Source organism: Opisthorchis viverrini (genome assembly GCF_000715545.1).
Source record: "Opisthorchis viverrini unplaced genomic scaffold opera_v5_11, whole genome shotgun sequence".
Taxonomy (NCBI): Eukaryota; Metazoa; Platyhelminthes; class Trematoda; order Opisthorchiida; family Opisthorchiidae; genus Opisthorchis; species Opisthorchis viverrini.
The window spans coordinates 1,155,871-1,163,582 of NW_008751667.1; the positions used below are offsets into that span (position 1 = coordinate 1,155,871).

Genomic DNA, 7,712 nt, shown 5'->3' on the forward strand with positions numbered 1-7,712 from the left:
TAGTGGGGCTGAGAATGTTCACGACCGGAACACCACCATTGGCTGTACGAAACAAACAAGTGAACGACCATATTTGTCCAGTTAGTCATCCTATATATTTACGCAGACGCTCTGTATGTTTGTCCTGGCAATACAGCCGTGTCCCGAGTCCTCTGTCTTCTCCCTATCGCATAGTCTGGCAGGCTCAGTACAGGCGTAAACCATAGATGGTCACCGCAAGATACAACAGAAAAGGAAACCCAAGCACCACGGTTGATTGTTATACAACTCAGTATACCGTAGAATTCAGACGATGTCCCGATGGAACCTTGGCAATTGTTTTTGCTGACTTGTTCCGAGGATCGTCAACCCAGTCTGGACAGCTTCGGCTAACTCGATCTATCTTCTAACACCTGATGTCAGTGTGTTCGTTTGTGCTTTCACTCTTGATTTTTGGAGGCACATACCTTGACTGTATTCAACAGGGCCCTTCCTTGTCAGGCTTGCTCATTAACTGGTATCCAAGCAGGGGCTGGTTAGCCTGATCATCATCTCGAACAGTGATCCTGTGGTCCAGACCCACTTTAAGCATTTCAGCTTACTGAAAAAAACTTGCTTTCTCTTGTTCCCCTCTGTGGTAGTATTTTTGGAGTTTACAGTGCACGAAACCGAACAAGTTCACGCTATCATCGACTATGTTCCGCGTTCCAAATTAAAACTGACATTTAATTGGCTTTTTGCTTAGCGACAGAAACGAAAAACCACGTGATGTGAGCGCTGGAGGGCGTGCCAGTTACTCGATTGTCCTACCTCCAATCAAGTAATCTATTGGTAAACCAACTTTCCCTCTGACAAGAACAGACCGCCGCACCGTATTCCCAAACAAACATTCGACATCAGGAAGGTCAGATTTCTGAGGGCAACCCAGAACGCTCGGAACCTACTGAGACTCCAAAGCTCCACCGAAATCTCAATAAGAGAGCCGGCAAGCATCCAGACCAGTCAGTCATCCAATCAATTCAGCAACAGCCTGGATCGATGAAGTAAAATTCAAATAGCGGTGTTGCACTCGCACGCACTCGCTAGTTTGCAATAAACCTGTTGTGTTCCTTTTCGGTGAGTCTTTTTCCGGCACTAGGCACTGGAGCGGGAACAGCACACAGATATAACATTCGAGCATACAAACGCAGAAACAGTTGATCCCAATAAGACACCCTAGACTTCATTCAGCATCGTTCCATACAATGCGGAATTCAAAACTTTCAGAAACAAATACAACCCGACCGCAGCCCGTTGTCTAAGCCCAACCACACAGTCAGTTTGGGACATTTTGAAATCAAGTCTCACAATTCATCCCATCATATTTATAGCTCTGTTGGCCATCAACCGTTTCGAAAATCATGACGAGGAACAGAATAAAAAGTGATATGAAAGCCTGGAGACTGCTACTTCGCCGACTGTAGGTGGAACCATAGATAGAACGAGAAACGAGTTGGGACGGGAGGTTCCTTGCGTGAAATTTATTCATCCGGACACACCTGAAGCACCTGAATCGTACGTCTCTGACGGTTCGGTGAGCAGACGTTCTGGAAATCAGAAGGACTCGTGTTGACAACCTCTTAGGAATGTCATTTTTGCCAGTGAATTGGGTGTCTTTGCTCCCTTGGTCGAACAAGAATTGGTCCAGGGCTCATGAACGGCTTTGGTAGGTGTGGTCACGTGGGAATGGAAGGCTGTAGATTCTTTCAAGTCTATATCGTAATGGACGGCCACTGTGAACAACAGCGTTCACTCGATTGCTTGGAGGATATACGGCCATGTGACATTCATCACACTGAATTCGAGCGGTCCTAATTGCTCCAACCACGTGAAGGGAAATTTCATCCATACAGCTTCAGGCTGGCGCTTTTCCACATCACGCCCGTGCAAGCTGAACATGAGTTTGTTGCAATGTTGCTTACATTAGCAGTCAAGCGATGGCTTATTTGCTATCTCGTACGATCAGTCTTCTGGCCGGATTCGGACATGTAACGAGCTTCAGCTATTCGCAGACTGACACGTTCGTTGCACTTTTTTCTGCTTGTTGTCTGAATGTCCCAGATAATGGACAGAAGCGAATCAGGCTTGACTACATGAAGCGTGTGATCGATCGGAGGCTATCACGTAGGCCACCCAAACGGGGAAGCTCCCGTTGTGCGGGACTTGATCGGTATTATACCCACATAGCAGTATGCGGCGGGCATATCACCTGTGCCAGTGAATCCGTATATTTTGTGTCCACTCTAAAGTGATGAGATTTCTGAAGTACACTCATTTGCAAACCAATTTGCGGGAGACTCACAAGGAACAAGCCGAATCACTCGTTCATGGTTCATCTGAGTTCCATGTGGGTCTCCCGCAAAATCAAATTGGTTTGCAAATGAGTGTATTTCGCTAATTTCGTGCGATTTTGGTTCAAGTTGAACATAAGGTTGACGGAAACTCGGGGGCTGAGCCTACCTGATGAGCCCCAAGAAGGGCGAAAACGATCGTGGGCTATCGAAGAATTTTCATCAACCTTGTAAGTAGTGTATTACGTCTATGATGAGATTCCTCTTATTTTATCGCGTTTGATTGTCTCAATTTACACCTTCAAAGGGATGTGGTAGCTAGACAACTGTGTAATCTGTAACTTGAAAATCGGGGTGTTTAGATCCCTGAATTATCGATTAACATCCCTAGTGGACTATCGAGCTCGAATTTCCTGATTTATGCTCTCAAGGCTAGTTGTCACAGGAGTGTCGCGAACGCTTTCACAGCTGTTGCGATAGCCTAAATGGGTTGGTGCCATTATACTGAGTGTCTCCATAACAGAAGTATCCTTTTTTCCCACAGAAATTTAGACCCATCAATAATGAATTAAGCAAATGTTTCCCTCCACGATTGGGACCTACCTGTGCGCACGTACCCACCGTTCAGTCTGGACAATGTCGAAATCAAGTATGGTCATTCGACTGTCGGGATCTGGGTTGTCTATGTCACTCTCATACCAGCTTGTTAACGCCAGAAGTCTGGAGAATGCGTGCGATTCCGAAACGAAGAGCTACCTTGTGCTGGACACAGCTGAACGAGACGTTGCAAATAAATTTACCTACCCACGGATTCGATAAGTTTTAGGGAGAAATTGACTAAGTGGTCTTACATTTTTAAAACAAAAATTCCCATCTGTTTTGAAGATTCTGCTATGTGCTGTCCCTTTGTTGTCGACGGCAAAAAACAAAGGAACTTGGAATAAAAGGATTCTGACAGTTTCATTGACCAAAAATGTTCCTGCAAAAACAACAGATCAAAAAACGCCCACCAATTTTCATTATTGAGGTCGACAGGTGTTAACATTTCAAATTACTTGCTCCGGCCGCAAAACGTTACACAATAAATTTACAGGTAAAAGGTATCGGAACAGAGAATGGACATTGAGGGTCACACTCGGTCTTAAGGAAAAAGTTAGAGTGAGGTCAGTCGTTCGGGTTAAGCAGACGGTCCGTGTGAGTGCACAGTATGGTTGTGACGTTCTAGTTAGCATCTCTTTTTGAAAAGCCTTGAAGATATGAACAAAATCACGTATGTGACCTTTGTCGGAGATATGTTACGCGACCGATGACCCCAGTTACGTGTCGCCGATATTGAGCCGCATGACTCATAGCAACTTTGTTGGAAAGCGCTCGGAGATCCGCTGAGAAAGACATCGATGCGTTCTATCCGGGTGACTCACGACAACCACCTGTGAACGCATACTCTATATGTGCTGTAGAGCGATCAGGCAGGAACCAGATAAACAAGTTCTCTGGCTGAAAAAACCTAGCGTAACTGGGATTCTGAAGACGTCCGAATCACGGTCCATTCAGTTGGTGTCTTTTGTTGTCAGCCCTTAACGGGTGAGTACAGTTGGACGGAGCTGTCTGTTAACTATTTTTCGACGGCCATAGGAACAGCAGTTATGCTTTCGTGAATGACACCATGAGAAGATTGCGGACAAATTGAGTTGACGGAATGAGGAAGCGAAGGTGTCTGATGGTTGATGAGAATTCCCACGGCTATGCAAAGGACCTTGCTTCCAGCTGGGTCAATACCGGTAAGGTTTTGTGATTTAGGTAGTCAGCTGCAAATAACTGACCCTCCCTATGCCTTCAAGATCCTCCCGCGCAAAGAAAAACCGAAAGTGTCCACTTTTAAAGAAACGATGCTGATTAGAGCAAAGTAGCCAAAACTTTGCGCACAAAAAACCGTCTTGACGCCGACCAGCTGCTGACCCCGGAATCTTCAATTCTCTTCCTAAGACCAAGTGTGACATCCGAAGTTCAATTTTTGTTACTTTTTCCCTCTAACCTGTTAATGTCTACGACTCAAGAAAGCAATCTGAAATAGTAAAACCTTTCTGTTTCGACGGAATGGGTCATGGGGCTCAGTAATTCAAATTTCCCAACTCGTCATCAACTTGCACTGTGTTAAGCACCTCTTTCACGGAAACGTGCTTGCCCATAGAACTTTCAACGATTCATCCTTAGTTAGACTTATTGGCATAGAAACTGATCATGTAAGCTTCACAAGCTATGCTTTGAGATTAGTATCGAGGACGCATTTTGTTTTAATAGATGCATCAGCCAACTGAAATAATCGCCCGCCAGATCAAGTATACATGTGTTCGTACGGTCGACAATGTTTGGCTTAGTGAGACGATATTTCTATTCTTGGCTACTTTAAGACGAGTATGAACCGAAAAATCGATATACAACAGCCAGTGATGCGAAGCGACAAGGGTCGACAGTGGCGCTCCCATCGAGGGAGGTAATAAAACAACTTTTACAAAGGTCACAGGCGATGAAAGGCGCGGGGAGCACTATACTGTCTTGTGGCAATAACAGAGCTTTATCTATGCGGTATAGAATGAGGAGCAAAGATTTAATTGTATACTGTATGGGATAAAGCAACATGATGCTCTGCAGCCGCTAAACAAATTTCGAGATGTTTTGGATTTCGAATGTCGTGCAACAACAACAGCTACTACATCTAAATGGGTTTCAGACACAAATTAAGCCATCCTGTACACCAAATTGCCATACATTTCCGAAAAAACGAAGTATACCCCCTTATCCCTAAAAATCACACACCGTATGAAACTAAAATCGACACTCACTTGTTGCATACTGTACACAGCCACCATGCTTTCAGGACGGTTGATTAATCCACCTAGCTGTTAAGGCTTATGCGTCAAAAATGCAATCAAGGCGATGGGTTGTCCAGGATCCAGGTCACCGGCCTAAGACAGGCTAGCAATCGAACACCGTGGTTGTCTGATCCAGTAGCCAATCAAATGCAGAGCTTGTCGAAATCGGGGGACAAGGTGAACTGTCTGGACACTTGATTGGCTGTAACGAATCACTGGTACAAATCGGCGTGCCGTACGGCAGCATTACGGCCAATTGGTCGCTCCCACGCAGATCGTGGCCACTGCAAACTTCAGCGGAAAAGTGGTTTGTCTGATTAGTTAGATGCAAGTGGTTGCGGCGTTTGTGCTTTTTGTATTCACATCACCTTTATTTGAGCAATTCTCCTTTCGGCCGTTGATTTGTTTGCGGGCGGGGTAGGTTGGCTGAGAACAATCGACCTGATATCAGCAGTGCGTTGTGAGGGGAAGTTATTTGTGACGTGAGAGACGGGATTTAGAATAACTGAAGAGTCACTCATACGAAGAAATTGTAGAAACAGTTTTACTCCATGGCTATGAAGCTTTGGTCTTCCCATTGGAACACTTTAAGTGCCTCCTAAACCCTGATTAGGGATGCCTTTATATCATGACAGGAGAAAGCTGGCTCCAGCATGCAAACAAAGAAATAGGGCTTGAATTAGTCGTCTATAAATGAAGTGGAATCACCAGAGCATGAAACTCATCAAGCTAGGGTACTATGCATGTTCAACCACCGAGGCACTGTTTTCAGTCGGGAATCCATGCTTGAAGAGAAAACTTGAATGGGAGAGGTTCTGACATAGTGGGGGTCCAGCAGATTCTTATGTGGGTGGTTAGAAATCCAGAAGAATCCAACATTCGCGCTGCTACTTTCTAGCTGGACTGGTTTGTCTGTCGGTATGTGCTGAGCTGGATGAGGATCGCAGACGGCAATGGGTCACTTCCACTATGGCTGTTAGGTGTGCGCATCTCATGTAGAAACCCTGTTCTTTTCTTCTTCCTTTACCCAGAGGATATAAGGTTTTTTCATCAGGCCTTCATCATCTCCCTTTCTCTCAACTCTGTGTCAGTTCAAACCTTCCTCATGAGGCAGCTGACTGATACTGGTATCGTCGATGTAAACGATGACTTTTGGTGAGTGGTGACCAGGAGAATTACACCATCCAAACAGTGAGTGGCTGGAGATAACCGGGCTGTAGTCACAGAAAGGATTGGCCCTCAGCGGGGTACCAGTTTTGCACGCTAAAGTTTTTTTACGTATTGCGTTATACTACGGTGTGATTGGCGCGTTTTTTGATCTGATCATTGCGACTGGAATTCGTAGTCGCTATTTATTCATCGCCTAACGCATCGCAGCCCCAGCGGCATTTCAAAAGTCCATAAAACGTTGGTTATTGGTAAGCAATACGTTACAAACAACATAACACTACACAAAGAGCACTCTTGTTTATTAATAGTTAGGATGGAATAACATCTTGGTTAGAAACAGTGTCACAATCAAAAAAGTACCCTAGAATTTACAGAGAAAGTTTTGGAGGAACTGACGTAAACCACTAAAACCTGAAAAATGGGCACGACGAGGTATAAAAAACCGTCCAAAGAATGAAGTTTTCAGTAGTGTACTATGCTCCTTAGTGTCTCTCTAGATCGCTTCGTTATACCTCCACCAGTCTTAGATGACAATTCAACCAACACTACTCATTTTCCACTCTTGAGTAACTGTCAACTCGGTTTTTTAGTGACACGTCCTCAAAACTCTTCACGATGTGGCCTTCAGTAAAACCCACAGATTCGAGAATGAACTGAAGTAAACACTGATAGTTGAATAGCCGGATATTTTCATGCAGCAAGGCAAAACGTGAGTGATGATCATTCTACAGGCGATCATCAGGGCGTTGTCCATCTGCACTCGTGCGAAAGAGCAGCAAGAATAGCCGTTCCAATTTCTAGATATGCGCATCGCTGTCTAAACAATTCGCAGTAATGAAAACATGATAAAGTTGGTTTTTGTAAGAAGGTGGATAAGCCGAAATGACTGGTCAAATCCTTGGTATTTGGCCCGTTCTGGTCACAACAACGTCGTCTTTGGGTCATTAGACACTGCCAAGGAACAGATTGTGTTTTCCTACAGTTGTAGTACAGTTCCGATAAGCAAGATATTTACACATCACTACCCGTAGAATCTTTGTGAAACGTGCGAAATATTCTCCTTTTTGTTCGGTGTTGAATGAGAAAATGGGGATAGACCTAAGAGGTTGTTACCGCAGGGTGTGGCACTGATGTGCGATAAACCATTTGATTTCACCAATTATAGGATTCAGTAATCAATTCCCTACTTGTATGGTTCATTTACAATAACTGTTAATTGCGTGACGTAATTATTTGTTTCCATATTCCTCAGGCTAGTTCATCCCCCTTCCGTGACTGCTTAAGTTTCAAGACTGAACCGTTCTATTTTATACAAAGCCGACTCTACCACAACCATTTCTATAGACGATTTGTTTACATT

The 7,712-nt window shown here is 44.4% G+C and overlaps 1 protein-coding gene across 1 annotated transcript in view; it reads right to left on the reverse strand.

Annotated features, from left to right (window-relative positions):
- T265_01046 (hypothetical protein) overlaps positions 1-5,177 on the reverse strand; it is a gene marked incomplete at both ends in the record, with an annotated part of 57,253 nt that extends 52,076 nt beyond the window's left edge. The window contains one exon of the mRNA XM_009164989.1: positions 5,153-5,177. The remainder of the gene's footprint in view (positions 1-5,152) is intronic.
- Positions 5,178-7,712: the final 2,535 nt, after the last annotated feature.